Source organism: Malania oleifera, chromosome 12 (genome assembly GCF_029873635.1).
Source record: "Malania oleifera isolate guangnan ecotype guangnan chromosome 12, ASM2987363v1, whole genome shotgun sequence".
NCBI lineage: Eukaryota > Viridiplantae > Streptophyta > Magnoliopsida > Santalales > Ximeniaceae > Malania > Malania oleifera.
Window position 1 is genome coordinate 32,860,761 of NC_080428.1, and position 15,801 is coordinate 32,876,561.

Genomic DNA, 15,801 nt, shown 5'->3' on the forward strand with positions numbered 1-15,801 from the left:
CTTAACACATGCTTTATGCTGCTCCCTTTGTAAGTGCACAATGAGGACATAAACCAAATCTTTAACTACAATATTATGTCAAGTCATCATTTAACTTGAAAAGTTTGAATTATTGGGGGCCAATAATGCCAATCCAGACTTAAAACTATTACAGGAGAGGGTGATGCATAATTCAATTATTGGAGCATACTAGTGAAATAAATAAATGAATACTAGGTCCAAAAAATGATCTAAATTTTTTATGTTCTAATTTTGATCGTTAGATTCATGAAATTTTACATTCAAGCTTGTCTAACACAATTAAAACATTTATAATAATAATAGAATACCTAATATATAGTGATATAACATACGAGAAAGGTGACACTATTTAAGAAAAATGACTAAAGAACAGTGTTATTTCAACATGCATTAAAAAGAATAAAGAAAAGCATTCACATGATGAGATTTTAAAAGCATAATCATCAATTTGTTTGCTGAAACAATATCAACTTCACTACAATCATTGATGAGTTTCACATTTTTTTTGTAAACTTATATAAATATATTGTATCTATAATTTAATCCATTTCAGTGACTTCGCGAATCAAAAGTAGGAAATTTTTTTTTCCATTGGATGTTTACGCAGAAGATACTATTTCCTATGATCGGACCCTTTTTCACCTTTTTTTTTTAATTTAAATTTGAAACTTGTAAAAATCCAACACAAATCAAAAGTAAAATAAAAACGTACAGTTAACCCAACAAGAAAAAGACATCTCAAAACTTAATCATGAAATAGATATGGATCTGCCACAGTGGGTGTAGGTAAAATAATTCTTTCCAATTTAGTAGCAACTGAAGATATATATACGTACACACAGGCGTGCAGGTGGACACACATGGCCACTTAGGGAGGTTGCTCAACAGCAGACACCTTCCACATTGAGTTGGTTGCCTTCATAAGCTCGCGCAATGTCGCCACATTCTTTGACACCCTTCACCTTCGGTCCTTCACCACCTTCGCTGTCTTCAAATTTCAGCCTGAAAGTCTGAGACTGATGGTGGTAACTGCTCCATGTCTATGACACCAATGATGAGTTATCAGGATGACGGCGACAAATATAATGCATAGGGTATTGATGTTGTGCTTGGTAAGAGAGAGAGCAAAATGCGCTCGAGTCTTTAAATTTTTCTCTATGCTACTCTATTACACTTGTCGACTCATGGGTCTGTGCTGGATCCAGAAATTGTATCTAAAAGGGGCCAAAGTAAATATATAAAGTTTGTGAAGATTGTTTTAATACGCCTGTAATTATTATCACTTTACTAATTATAGACCAATAATTTAACTTGGTTGATGATCTTATATTCGTAGTTTCAAATGTTGCACAATTTCTTTCTTACTATGCATAATAAAATAATTCACAAGATACCCATCATATTTAATTCATTTCAAGTTTAGTTTGTTAAAAATTCCACTTGTGAGTTTGTCTCACATTAAAAAATTTGAGTGGATGATGGGTGCTTATATACATGGTTGAGCCCAACACCCAATAGACTTAAGTGAGTTTGTCCCACATTGAAAAATTTGAGTAGATGATGAGTGTTTGCTTATATACATGGTTGGGTCTAAGACTCAATAAGGTTAAACTTTTGAGTTAAGTTAGTGTTCACCCATGTGTATTAAGTCCACCCATAGGCGCTTCTCCGGTCCTAACATAGTTTTGACAAAATTGATAATTAGAAAAATAAAAGACACACTTGATTACAATTTTATAAATAGGGATAATTAAAATAAATGTAATTTAAAATGGTTGATACTTCTTAAAAACTCTAGACACTAACAAATATCAAGTTGATAAAATTGTAACTAACATCTCAAAAATTTTCTTTTCACTAAAGTTTTCGGAATAAAATTAATATACTTTAATGATGAATATTTTTATCAATTTTTATTCTTTAAGAATTTTCTTTTAAGAATTGTCAAATTGTCATATCATATGTGTACCTATTTGCATATTGGTATTAGAAACTCTTTAACTTTTAACATTTTTATTAGATTTTTATACTATTAGAGAAAATATTGTACACTGTATATTTACTTTTAACTTGATTTTTTACACACTTCATATAAGTTATAACTCTAATTTCTCTTTTTCTTTATAAAAAAAAAATAAATACGAAAATAGACATAAATGCAGTTATTAATTTTTATATTATGGCATAAAAAGACTAGGCGCATGTTATTTTTTAAATGTCAATATACACATAGATTTGGTATAAAATAGAGTAAAATAATAGTGACCATATTTTTATTATCTATACCATTTAATCTAAATATTTTTTTTCCTTCAGATATATGGGAAATGTATAATGGAAGATATATATAATGGCAGTTGAAGGAGTACGTGTCCTTCAGCTGGGACAGTGGGAAATTAATTGGAAGGTATTAGGACCCTTTGAACAACCAGAAAAAGTTTGGAACACAAGAAATTTACGTGATTCGGTTAAGATCGACTTACGTCCACGGAGTACACCACAATTCACTAAATCGCCACCGGAAAGAAATACAACTCTCCTCTCTTCCTCACACTCTCTTCTTCCTCTCTTTTTTCTTTGTTTCTTCTCTGTATCTTCTCTTCTCTGTGCATCTTACAACTCTCCACAGCTCCTCTATTTATAGGGCTGATAATCAATTTACAATTAAATACAATAAGACAAAAATGAGGGGTTTCATCCATCTAAATTAAATAGCGGATAACAGCTCCAGCTTGTAACGCGTCATTTATCTAAATTAAATGGCGGATAACAGCTCTAGCTTGCAATGCGTCTCTAGCTCCTTACGTGTCTCTAGCTCAACGTCTCCTGACTCTAGCACAATAATCTCTCACTTGGAGACGGAGACGCCTCCTCAACCAGTATCATGAATAAATGATGTGCTCAAAATATGTCTTCAGACATGAAGACCAACTGAAGTTGAACACAAGTTCAGTTTCTCTGTAATCACCACCTTAGTTAACATATCTAAAGGATTTTTGCTTCTCCAGCTCCTTACGCGTCTCCAGCTCAACGTCTCCTGGCTCTAGCACAACAGAAGGGGCGAGTGGGCTTTAAAGATGCATGTTGAAAAAAAAAAATATAAAGGAAAAGGAAACATTTGGGGAGCTTAGTGGGAGCTGATGCCCCTCCCTTGCATCCGCCATTGTCATGGGTGACATGGGCCAATTGAATATTTATATGAACATTATATAAACACTTAAGTAGATTTGTCTTTAAAATCTTCTTGAAGAAAGATGTACAACGTGCAATTATCTCATGTAATTATTATAATTTTTAGAGTCTTCCTAAAAATACATTTAAAAAGTATAATTATTATAAAGAGTTAAGAAGATAGTAAATATGGTCATGGTGCATTCCAAATGCGCATTGCACATCATTGCATCAAATTGATCTCCACAAATGAATAGGGAGGTAGAGTACTTATAGGTAGAGTACTATAAATACGAAAGAAGCCTCATTTGTAGGCATCCAAGCAAAGTAACCCATAATATTCTTCTTATTCAGATCCTTTCCCTATTTCTTTCATTCATTGCTTTTGTGAACTTTGTTTAAGCGATTAAGGCTAAATTAGCACTCTAAAGCTTCCAAGAATGTCTGAGTGCCGCACAAGAATTAGTGAAAATTTTCAAACCTGTGACAAGTGCTATCAGAGCACAGTTTTGTGGGGACGTGACTAGGCAAGATGTCCAACTCTAGTGTTGCCAATTTAGGAGATTAACGTGGACAAGACAAGGATATCCACAAGGAAAGTAAGGAAAAGTCTCACTCAAGAGACATCGTTATGGCTTCCATGAATGCTCATATTGCAAAGGTGGAGCTTGTACAACCGATGAACAAGATAGGTTTCAGGAGATTGGCCAACACATTGAAGGGCTCGAGTCAATGAGCTTCGTTATAATTAGGAGATGCAAAGCCTCCTCAATTGCATAGTGGATTCATAGAGAAACCAACTTGATCCGTAAAGGGTTACTCCAAGTCATAGCCATGGAGGAAGAAATCAAGGAGATCAAAGTGGATTCATGACTTTGTATCGTCTAGATCCAAAACAGAGTCTAAAACCGAAGGGCCGACGCCGCTAGTGAAGATTGGCAATTTCTTGACCAACCCTGAACTCTGAACTTCCAACCCAAAACTCGTCAATAGCTGATTTTGCTATTTTAGAGTTGTTTTCCTGATAAGGTTTTATCAATGGAGGACACCGGCAACCTCGGCAAATATGGTGTTGCCTTATTTAATTCTCGTTGAAATGCTAATAGTGATATTTGGATACTTGACTCTAGGGCTACCGACCACATGATGTTCGACTCCAATGATTTCTCACACACTTCTTTATCGCGACGCACAAGCATTACAAATGCCAATGGAGTTATTTCTTCAATCACCGGGGCTAGCCCGATACTTTGTCACCTTTTCTCACATTATCTAATACTTTATTGGTTCCCTCTCTGTATCATAAGTTACTCTCTGTGAGCCAAGTAACAACAGACTTAAATTGAATTGTGCTCATATATCCTACTTTTTGCCTTCTTCAGGATATTCTTACAAAGGAAACCATTAGGCGTGTATAAAGAGGGGGCATTATACTACATGGATGATTTCAGTGTGGGTCAAGCACATCATATGTGTCATTTGAATGGTACCAAGGAGAGACATATTTGGCTTTTACATCGTTGATTAGGACATTCGTTGTTTGGGTATATACGACATTTGTTACTTCATTTATTTTCACATATATCAACTGCTGACTTTAAGTGTGATACTTGCATTCTTGCTAAAAGTCATCGAGTTACTTATCCATTGAGTATCCATAAAAGTGACGTTCCATTTGCTTTAATTCATTCCGATGTGTGGGGACCCTCTCCTTGTAGAATAACAACACCAAAATCTACTTTGAAAAAACGATTGAAGAGATAACACAAAATTTTATTACAACAATCTGTCCAATCATGCACTCACTAAATGAGCTTCAATGGTGAAAGGACAACAAATAGAAAAACAAAAGAGGACACAATCTTGCAATTGAGATGTGTGTGGTGCTCTGGTGGGGGGTCTTATTCATGACCTCTAGTCCATGGAAGAAGCACATGGGTGGTTCACCTACTATGGTAGGTGGTGGTAGCTCACCTACCATGGCCGACTTTGACATTAGTGATCGTCTTTGACATACCATGTCTACCATTCACACTGGATAGGTCATACCATCTCAAGAGGCATACCCCCCTCCAGGGGCGCTGCCCCCGAACCCTTGTGTCTCAAAGAGGAACGTTTTCTGTCTTCATAATACCATTACGATCTACCGCTTCGACCTCAAGTGTGCCAATTAACTCGTGGGAGGTGGGCATTGCACACATATACACTAACACCCTCTCAATGTCCACCTACGCTTTTGGACCAACACCAAGAGTATGTCGATGCTTCTAGAAGTCGAAACTACCCAATGCTTTGGTGATGACATCTGCATGATTATCTTCTACTGGGCAATACTTCATCTCAACAACCTTATCCTCAATGAGTTCTCATATGTAGTTATACTGAATGTCAATATGTTTGGTTCTTGCGTGGAACATCGGGTTCTTACTGATAGCTATGCAACTTTGATTGTCACAGGGAATCAGGGTTGCGGCATTTGTCATTATCCCAATATCAATAAGAAGTCTTCTTATCCAGACAGCTTCATATGAGGTGAGACAAGTTGACTTATACTCGGCTTCTGTGGATAATAGTGACACTATTGGTTGCTTCTTGCTTGTCCACGAGATAATTTCTCGTGGTTTATTTGAAAATCTACTCAGAATACTAATTACAAAACTGATATCGGGCCTTATGTTGTACAAGTACACCAAACTCCCAATTAGGTTTCTGTATCTTTTAGTATCAACAAGTAGAGAGGGATCTTCAATGGAGAGCTTAATGTTTACTTCCATTGGAGTAACCACTGGAGTGCATTATGCCATCCTAAATGCCTTCAATAACTCTTGAGCATATCGTTACTGAGAAGTAAAGATTTATCCTAGATGCTGCCACACTTCAATGCCTAAGAAGAAGTGGAGTAGCCCCAAGTTTGTCATGTCGAATTCTGAGCATAGACCTTCACGAATGTTGTTGATCTTCTCATCGTGGTCATCTGTAAGCACAAGATCATCTACATGTAGTACAATTATTACATACATCTCATTCTCCTTCAGTGCATATAAATTTGCATCAGAGGTACTTCTACAAAATCCATAATTGGTGAAGAAAGAATCAATCCTCTAGTACCAACCTCTGGGGGCTTGTTTCAGCTCATACAAGGCTTTCTTCATGCACACTTTGTTGTCTGAATTTGGCAATTCAAATCCCGGTGGTTGCATCACATAAACCTCCTTTTTAAGATGACCATTGAGGAATGCAGACTTCACATCCATTTGAAATAGCACCCAGCTTTTGTGTGCAGTAGTAGCCAAAACCAGATGGATTGTTTCCATGCGGGCTGTTGGTGCAAAGGTTTTAGTAACATCAAAACCTTCCACCTGAGAAAATTCGTGTGCTACAAGGCGAGCTTTGTACTTCTCTAAAGTACCATCAGCTTTATATTTTACCTTCCATATTCACTTCGTGTCGATTACCTTCCTATGAGGGGGACGATCCACAATCTCCCAAATATTATTTTTCATGATACTTTCATATTCAGCTTCCATAGCTATTCTCCACTTCGGATCAGCCAATGCTTCATCTAGGCTACTTGGTTCCTTAACTGCACTAATTATATCAGCCATTAAGACCATATTTACCAAGTGTTCTACTGATCGATGTTGTTCCTCTATTCTCTTCGACATTCGAGGCTCATCAGGTTGCGAAGTTTGATTCACAGGTTCTGGATTGCCTTCGTCAAAGAGTCGTTGTACCCTATGGGGTGTGGCTTCTGAACAGGTGCTACTAGTACAACAGGCTGGTTTTGAATTTCTTCATCATTCACCTCAATCTACTGCTCTGAGTGAGGCACATGGTGGGTTACTTTATCGGTTGATGATAAAGTGGGTCGATCTCTATCTCCCACTAAGTGTGGTCCTTCATCAAATACCACATCTCGGCTTGTGAGGATCTTCTTTTTCTCTACATCATACAGACGATATGCCTTCGATTATGTACTATATCCCAAGAAGATGCACTTGTGACTCTTGTCATCTAACTTCTTTTGACGGTCATCTGGAACATGCACAAATCATCTGCAACCAAATGTTATAAGATGAGAAACGGAGGGTTTCTTACCAAAGTAAGCCTCGTGAGGTGTTTTGTTCCCCAAAGCTTTAGTGAAGCATTGTTTGAAGATATACACAGCTGTATTAACAGCTTCTGCCCAAGACAATTTTGGAAGGTCTTGTGCCTTCATCATTGCTCTGGTCATCTCCATCATAGTGCAATTTTACTGTTTCACAACACCATTCTGTTGTGCAGTTTTTGGTGCCGACAATTGGCACTTGATGTCAAATGCACTGCAATAATTATTGAACTCCCATAATGTGAACTCGCCTCCTCGATCTGTTCGAAATTTCTTTAACTGCAAACCTGTCTCGTTTTCAACAAGTTTATGTCACACTTTAAATTTTACAAAAGCCTGAGCCTTATCATAAAGAAAGTACACCCACATCTTTCTACTATAATCGTCAACTAACAGCATAAAATAGAAAGATCCTCCCAGTACAGGAGTAGTCATTTTACCACAAAGATCTGCATGTACCAACTCTAGAGGAAGTTTTGATTTGTTGTTGCTCTTTTGTGGAAATGACATACGATGTTGCTTGCCCAGCATGCAAGCTTCACAAGGGTCTGCAATATCAACTACTACAGGTAGATCAACCACCATTTCATTTCTCTGCATCTCCTTCAAAACTGCATAGGAGATGTGTCCAAACCTTCCATGTCAAAGTCTGCTTGTTGTATCTCTAGTTGTTGCGGCAAGTGCCACAAACTCATACAGGTTATTATTTCAAATACCTTCACCCACAATGCTGTCATTTCTATCCATGATCTCAACTTTTGTTTTCTTAGTCATGGTCAATGATAGTAGCTTCAAATAAAAGATTCCTTTTAATTTAAGGAACATAAAGGACATTTGAAAGAGTTTTACCTTGGCCATTCATGGTTTTTAAAGAAATGGATCCAGTGTCCTCTACTGGACACTTTGCATTATTTCTGAAAATCACATTTATAGGTTCATGTAGAGGCTTAAGGGAACCTATCAGTCCTTTTTGCTGGTCATGTGTCGAGAAGCTCCACTGTTAAGTAACCATGAGCAATCTCCTGGTACTGTTTGAGTAGTTGAGCACATTTCTTCTATAACCATGAAAAGATCTAATTCTGGTTTAGCACAATTTGCTACCTTTCTGACATTCCATGTAGGCTTCAACGTGCCGTTCTTTTCTTCGTGGATACGTTTTCTACAATCCTTGGTTGCATGCCCCTTTTTGTTGCAGTAGTAGCACATACTAGAAAATCTCTTCTTATTCTTTCCCTTCTTCTTTTCAGCATTATTGTCCTTGTCTTTGATTTGTACGGTGAAAGCACTACTAATTTCATTTTCTTTGGTTCTCAGCCTCATCTCCTCCTCTAGCAGTAAAGCACAGAATTCCTCGAAGGTTAGTGCAGGAGTTGTAATTTGCGTGTTAAGAGCAGTTACCAGACTGTCATATTTTGATGGCATTGGTCTTTGCTATGCCCACTTCCGCTATCTGATAACACAGATTTTTTATTCTAGTGATGAATACTTCTACCAATTCTCCGTCATGTAGCTTTTCTGTAGTAAGTTGATTCTCCAAGTTCTGAATGCGTATCTGGTTCCTTATTTTATATTGATTCTTCAAACCATTCCAAGCATCTGCAGCCTTGGATGTATGCTGGATCAACGTAAGTACAGAATCAGATACACTTGTGACAATAGCACAAAGTGCATCTGCATTCCGCCTCTTCCATGCTTTGACGAGGGCAGCATCTGGAAGCATGATTACCTTAGGATTGGTGGGATCAGGCATGCCAATCAGTTCTGGATCCATACCTTGAGCTGTATCAAGTAGTTCATATGAATCCAGAATAACACTCATCTTGAACATCCAGAAAGTGTAGTTCGTGCCGCCTAGCTTTCCTTTTGTGAATGCTGGTGGATGTATCCGAAGTGCTAGTGGAGATGCAGTAGCGGACGATGAATTTCTTGCCATTGCAACATCTCAACAATTATAGTTGTTTCTTCTTAGTAGCCTTCAGCTCTGATATCATGTAGAATAATAACACCAAAATCTGCTTTGAAGAAATGATTGAAGAGATAACACAAAGTTTTATTACAACAATCTGTCCAACCATGCACTCACTAAATGAGTTTCAATGGCGAAAGGACAACAAATAAAAAAACAAAAGAGGACACAATGATGTGTGTGGTGCTTCGGTGGAGGGCTCTTATTTATAGCCTCTAGTCCGTGGAAAAAGTACATGGGTGGCTCACCTACCATGGTAGGTGGTGGTAGCTCACCTACCATGGCCGACTTTGACATTAGTGGCCAACTTTGACATTAGAGGTCGTCTTTGACATTAGCGGCCAACTTTGACATTAGTGGTCGTCTTTGACATTAGTACCCATTCTTGACATCAATGGTTGTCTTTGATATTAGTGGTCATCTTTGACATATCGTGCCCATCGTTCACACTGGATAGGTCATACCGTCTCAGGGCGCAACGCTACCCCTAGACCCCCGTGTCTCGGAGGGGAACGTCTTCTGTCTTCGTAGTACCGTTGCGGTCTACTGCTTTGACCTCATCTTGACCATAAGTCAAGTAAGTGTGTCAATTAACTCGTGGGAGGTGGGCATTGCAGATACATACACCAACACTCCTATTTCCACTACATCTGGAATTCGCTGGTTTGTAATATTTATTGATGATTGTACTCGCATGACTTGGCTATACTTGCTGAAACATAAAGATGAGGTATTAAGTGTGTTACATCAAAAAGGATATCGATGCTATGACCTGATCACCAAGCGCACCTATGTAACTATGGATGTAACGTTCCTGAAATCCGACACATTCTACTCTCCCTCAGTATCCAATTCTTCTCTTTAGGGGGAGATCCGAGTTGAAAAGCAAAATTGGTCAAGATTTGACTGGCTGGGGTTTAATGACATTAGCACGGTAGTCAATGGGGAACCTGATAGAACACCATATGCATTTCCGGAGGATGGAGCAAACATTAACACGGTAGTCAATGGGGAACCTGATAAAACTTTAGATGCATCTTAGGAATCCCCTCACTCCTCGACATGTAAAGAGCCATCTCCTGAGAATATCCTTGAGGTATACTATCTCATTACACTTTCGACTAATAATGATATGGATACATTTGCTTGTTATATCTTACCTTTCAGGCATAATCATGGAAAGCCACCAAATAGGTACTCTCCAGAAATTGAGGAACGAAGGTCAAGGTATCCAATTGCCAACTATGTATCTACAAAACAACTATCTGAACCCCTTAAAAGATTTGCACACGAACTTTTCTCGTGCCATGTTCCCGCCAATGTTCAAGAAGCTCTAACAGACCCTAAGTGGACCCAAGTTATAAAAGAAGAGATGGAGGCATTACTAAAGAGCAAAAAATGGTCTCTTGTGTCGTTGCCTAAAGGAAAAAGGATGGTAGGGTGCAAATGATTGTTCTCCATAAAAATAAAAATAAAAGGAAAATGGATCAATTGAATGATATAAAGCAAGGTTGTGGCAAAGGGCTATACACAAATATATGGCGTGGGCTATCAGGAAACTTTCTCACTAGTAGCCAAGTTAAATACAGTTAGAGTTTTGTTATCTCTAGTAGCAAAAATTGACTTGCCACTGCACCAGTTTGATGTAAAGAATGTCTTTCTTTACGGTGATCTTGAAGAGAAAGTGTATATAGATATTTCACCCGGATACACAGTAACCTCAACGACTGAGGTTGTGTGTAAGTTACAATGCGCACCGTATAGACTAAAGCAATCACCACGAGCATGGTTTGGGCGATTTAGCATGGCAATGAAGAAATATGGTAATCAACAAAGCAACTCAGACCATACACTTTTCCTAAAGCATCAATTGGGCAAGGTGACAGTATTGATAATTTATGTAGATGACATTATTATTACAGGAAATGATTCAGAAGAAATTTTGAAACTCCAAAAGCAATTGGCAACTGATTTTGAGATGAAGAACTTGGGAGGACTCAAATATTTTCTAGGAATTGAAGTGTGTAGATCAAAGAAAAGCATATTTCTCTCCCAGAGAAAATATATACTTGGTCTACTATTTGAGGTGGGATTACTAGAGTGTAAACCTGCACAGACACCAATAGTCCAGAACCACAGACTTGGAGAATATCCAGTTCAAGTGTCAACAAACAAAGAAATGTAGCAAAGGCTAGTTGGAAAACTTATCTCCCTCTTATATATTCGCCCAGATATTGCATATGTTATAAGTATAGTAAGTCAATTCATGCATTGTCCTAGTAAGGATCACATGGATGCAGTGATAGGGATTCTTGGATACTTAAAGTCATCTCTTGGAAAAGGACTTATGTTTTCAAAGAATAATCATCTAAGGGTTGAAGGATATAATGATGCAGATTGGGCAGGGAATATTTCAAATAGAAAATCCACCTCAAGCAATTTCACATTTGTTGGAGGGAACCTGGTTACATGAAGAAGCAAGAAGCAAAAGGTGGTAGCATTATCAAGTGTTGAAGCTGAGTTTAATGGGATGGATAAAGGTCTGTGTGAGCTTCTCTGGCTTCAAAGACTATTAACCAAAATTTACTTTGCCCCAAACTACGAGATTGACTTATTTTGTGATAACAAGGCTGCTATTGATATTTCTCATAATCCAGTTCAGCATGATCAAATCAAACATGTGGAAGTAGATCGACACTTCATCAAAAAAACTCTTGAGGCCAAGACAATTCGATTTCCATTCGTTAAGTCCGAAGACCAATTAGCAGATATACTTATAAAAGTTGTATGCAGCAAGAGCTTCTACAAATCACTTGGCAAGTTGGACATTAGAGATATATATGCACCAACTTGAGGGGGAGTGTTGGCGTGATTATAGGAGGGAAAGTCAAGCCTCAATTATAGGGACAACCGTCAATTAAGGCTTGATTTATGGATTACTAAACGTAGGAAAATTTATCTAATATATATACCCATTCATCCATGTACAAAGTAGATTGAGAAAAATATACTAATTTTTCCATATTTTGTCATTCAAGGAGATCAAGAAGCAACTTTATCCCGATAACATGGAGCATGAAGCTCATGGCAAGTTATGACAACTTACATATAAAAGGGAGTGTTCAGAATTATGAGAAAGAATTCTCTAAGCTCCTATTTGAAATCTCAGACATACTCAAGAAGGAGTCCCTTTTTGCATTCATGGATGGCCCACAATTGTGAGCTAGATTGGAACTACAAAGGCAATGTGTGAAAGAACTTACTTCCGAAATATAACTATGGAATCTCTTTTGGAATTCAAAAGGTTCAACCCATTCAATGACAAAGCTGGAGGATACAATGAAAGTCTAGCAAAGGAGAGGAGTAACAACCCATCCTCAAGCAAAAAAAAAAATGGCAAACCAAACAATGGAAACAAAGTAGTGGTAGCAACCATAGTTTGATTGCTTCCTTTATAAAGGCCCTCATTGAGTTATGGAGTGCCCAAAAAGGAACAAGCTCTCTACCTTACATCTAGTAGAGGAGATATAAGTGGGTTCACTACAACTTTTGAATGTCATCAAAGCCAAGGTCAAGGTTCCCAAGACCAAGAAGAAAGGCTACATGTATGTGAAGACCATGGTGAATGAATTAGAGACTCGTTCTTTAATGGATATGGATGCTTCCAACAATTTCATCAAAGTAAAGTAAGTTGATGACTTGGAATAAAATCTGCAAAGGAGCACAGGGGGCGAGAGGTCATAAGCTCAGACCATCTATGGTGCAACATGCAGGATAAAGTTATGCCTTGGATAGTGATGTGGCAAGGAGAATCTATTAGTGGTACCCATGGAATCACCTTATAGTCCTTGGGATGGAGTTCCTAGATGGTTTTCAGCCCTTTTGACTATTGTTTGCTAATACCATATACATCCTGAAGAGGGCAAATGCTTGCATGATACCAATCACTTGTAAAACATCCTTTAAAGTAAATTTCATTTTGGCATGCAACTCTCTAGAAGGGTTAACAGAAAGGAATCAACATATCTTGCAGCGTTAAAGGGGAGGAAGATTATACTCCTTGCCCAAGGAGATGTTACCAATAGAGATCCAACATGTCCTTGAAGACCACAAGGATTTCAAGTTGGAACATGGTGCAAGACCTCCAACCATGGTACCATAACAAATTGCTCCTCTTATGTTGGAGAAACTTTAAAAGCAACTTGAGGAGCACTCGTATATAGGCAACAATCTAGCAGCATATAAATTTGTCAAAAGGTGGCATAAGTAAATAGACATAACCAAATCATTTTTGGCCAAAGAAACTAAGAAGATAAAGAAATGGGAAGATAAGAAATGGCAATACATGGAATATTAAGAAGAAGACCTTGTCTTGGTGAAACTTCTTCCCCACCAAGCTAGAGCATTCAAGACGTTACACAAAGGTTTGGTAAGGAGGTATGAAGGACCTTTCCTAATCATTCAACAACTTAGCAAGGTGACCTACCAAGCGAAAAAACCTTTGAAGCTAAGAATCCAACGTATTTTCCATGCAAGCCTACTCAAGACATATTATGCTGTGGAAGATCCAAAAGGAGGGTATTCAAAGACGACTCCCACACCCATAACTATTTCTTATGACAAGAAGGTGGATTATATCCTTGCTCATCAAGTCATTCTTAAATGCGAGATCATACGAAGCTATACAGAGCACTTGGTGAAGTGGAAGGAACAACTAGATACTGAGGCAAGTTAGGAAGATGAAGACTCTTTGTGGCAAATCAAGAACGTAGCCAACTTCCAATAGAAATGTTACAAGGAGGATGACAATGGAATAGGCGGGGGGCGAACATCACACTTGCAAACTTATTGGGACATGGCGCCTTTTGAATGTTCATATGGACATTATATGAATACTTAAGTGGATTTGTCTCTAGAGTTTTCTTAGAGAAAGATCTAGAATTTGCAATTATCATATGTAATTATTATAATATTTAGGGTTTTCTTAGAGAAACATCTAAAAAGTGTAACTATTATAGAGAATTAAGAAGATAGAAAATATTTTACAATTGAGCATTTTTCGTGCTCACTGCATTACCATAGGATCAAATCAATATCCATCATTGGTTAGCAAGGTGGAGTATTATAACTAGAGGTAAAAATCTCATTTATAGACATAGTGATGTGTTCCTAAAATGTACTATTTTAGGCCTCCATTTACCTTTGTTTTGCTCTCATTTATCTTGTAAATACCTTTTCTTATCATAATTCGAATTTATGCAAGGTTTGTTCATGTTTTAGGAAAAACAAGTTAAAACCGAGGAGTTAAGATATGCCAGAAGCCAAGGGAGTAATTAGGAACCACAAAGCTCAATTGGATGCTCAACCAAGCCCCTAAAGCTTCAATTCATAAAAGGAAAGAAGACATGGTTTAACCATGTGGTGCAACCAACCAACACAGGGTGTGATCAGATCACAGAAGAATACTCCAAGGTTCAAACTGAAAGAGAAATGCTGTAAAGTTCAACCAAGTGCTCGACCAAGTGATCCTAAAGGGCGACCAGGTTGAGAACCTGAGACTAACTGAACTAGAAATATCGAGAGTCTCGACCAACATCTCGACCAGGAGACCTTGAGGGGCGACTAGGTCGAGCTTGAGCTGAACTGAAGCTGAGATACTGCAAGTCTTAACCAGCAGCTCGACCAGGAAAACACATAGGTGCAACTAGGTCGAAAATGCTAGAGTTTGAATTCCAAATTTCCCGAGAGCCTCAACCAGGGTACGACCAAGGGAATATATGGGTGCGACCTAGTTGACAGTTATGATCTTCTGTGCGAGATTTTCTGCTGAAGTTTTTTATTTTGAATTTTAAACCTTGTAAACCTTTTTGGGTATAAAATATAGCTTCATCTAAGTGTCTAGGGTTCCCCTTTAGCCACTTTATTGTTAGTGATAGACCTAGAGAATCTTTGGGGGCCAAGTAGAACAGATTTACTACTTTAATTTCAATTCATGTAATGGTTCGTGCATGGAATCGCTGAAGGCTTGTGACAACCTTTGCGTTCCTTGTGCTGCTGCGTAGATAGATGGTTTTTTGATTGTATTCTCAATCGTTAGTGATAAACTTTCGAGTTGCAATTGAAGCCAATTTTCAATACATGTAATTTATTGCTTTCATTTAAATACATGCACTTTAAAAACCTACACTTTACTTTCCATGCAAGTTTACATCTATGATTGTGTTTAGACCCTAGGGTAAAGGATAGCCTAACTAGAAATTTCACTTATACGGATTAGGCTACAATCCATGTACGGGGTGATCTCATGATTATTGGCTAGAGTATACCCTGGTTCCCAATCATGCTCCGGACAATTGGTGCACCTTCGCTACCCTATGCCATCAAATGGTTCACTTGACTATTTAGCCTAATATGGATAGTTGACCGGACATAGTTAGCGCACACAACAGCCTCAGCTTGAATCATAATCTGAGATCTACTTTGTAATAGTGTCAACATAAATTTACATGCTTTTATACATGTTAGAAAAACCATT

The 15,801-nt window shown here is 37.9% G+C and overlaps 1 protein-coding gene across 2 annotated transcripts in view; it reads right to left on the bottom strand.

The window, feature by feature from the left end:
* Window positions 1-758: 758 nt before the first annotated feature.
* The window catches only part of LOC131143685 (prefoldin subunit 6), a 57,215-nt gene continuing 42,172 nt past the window's right edge, over window positions 759-15,801 (bottom strand). For both annotated transcript variants that reach the window (XR_009133651.1, XM_058091922.1), the window contains one exon: window positions 759-1,061. The gene's annotated coding sequence lies outside the window, so the exon portion shown is untranslated. The remainder of the gene's footprint in view (window positions 1,062-15,801) is intronic.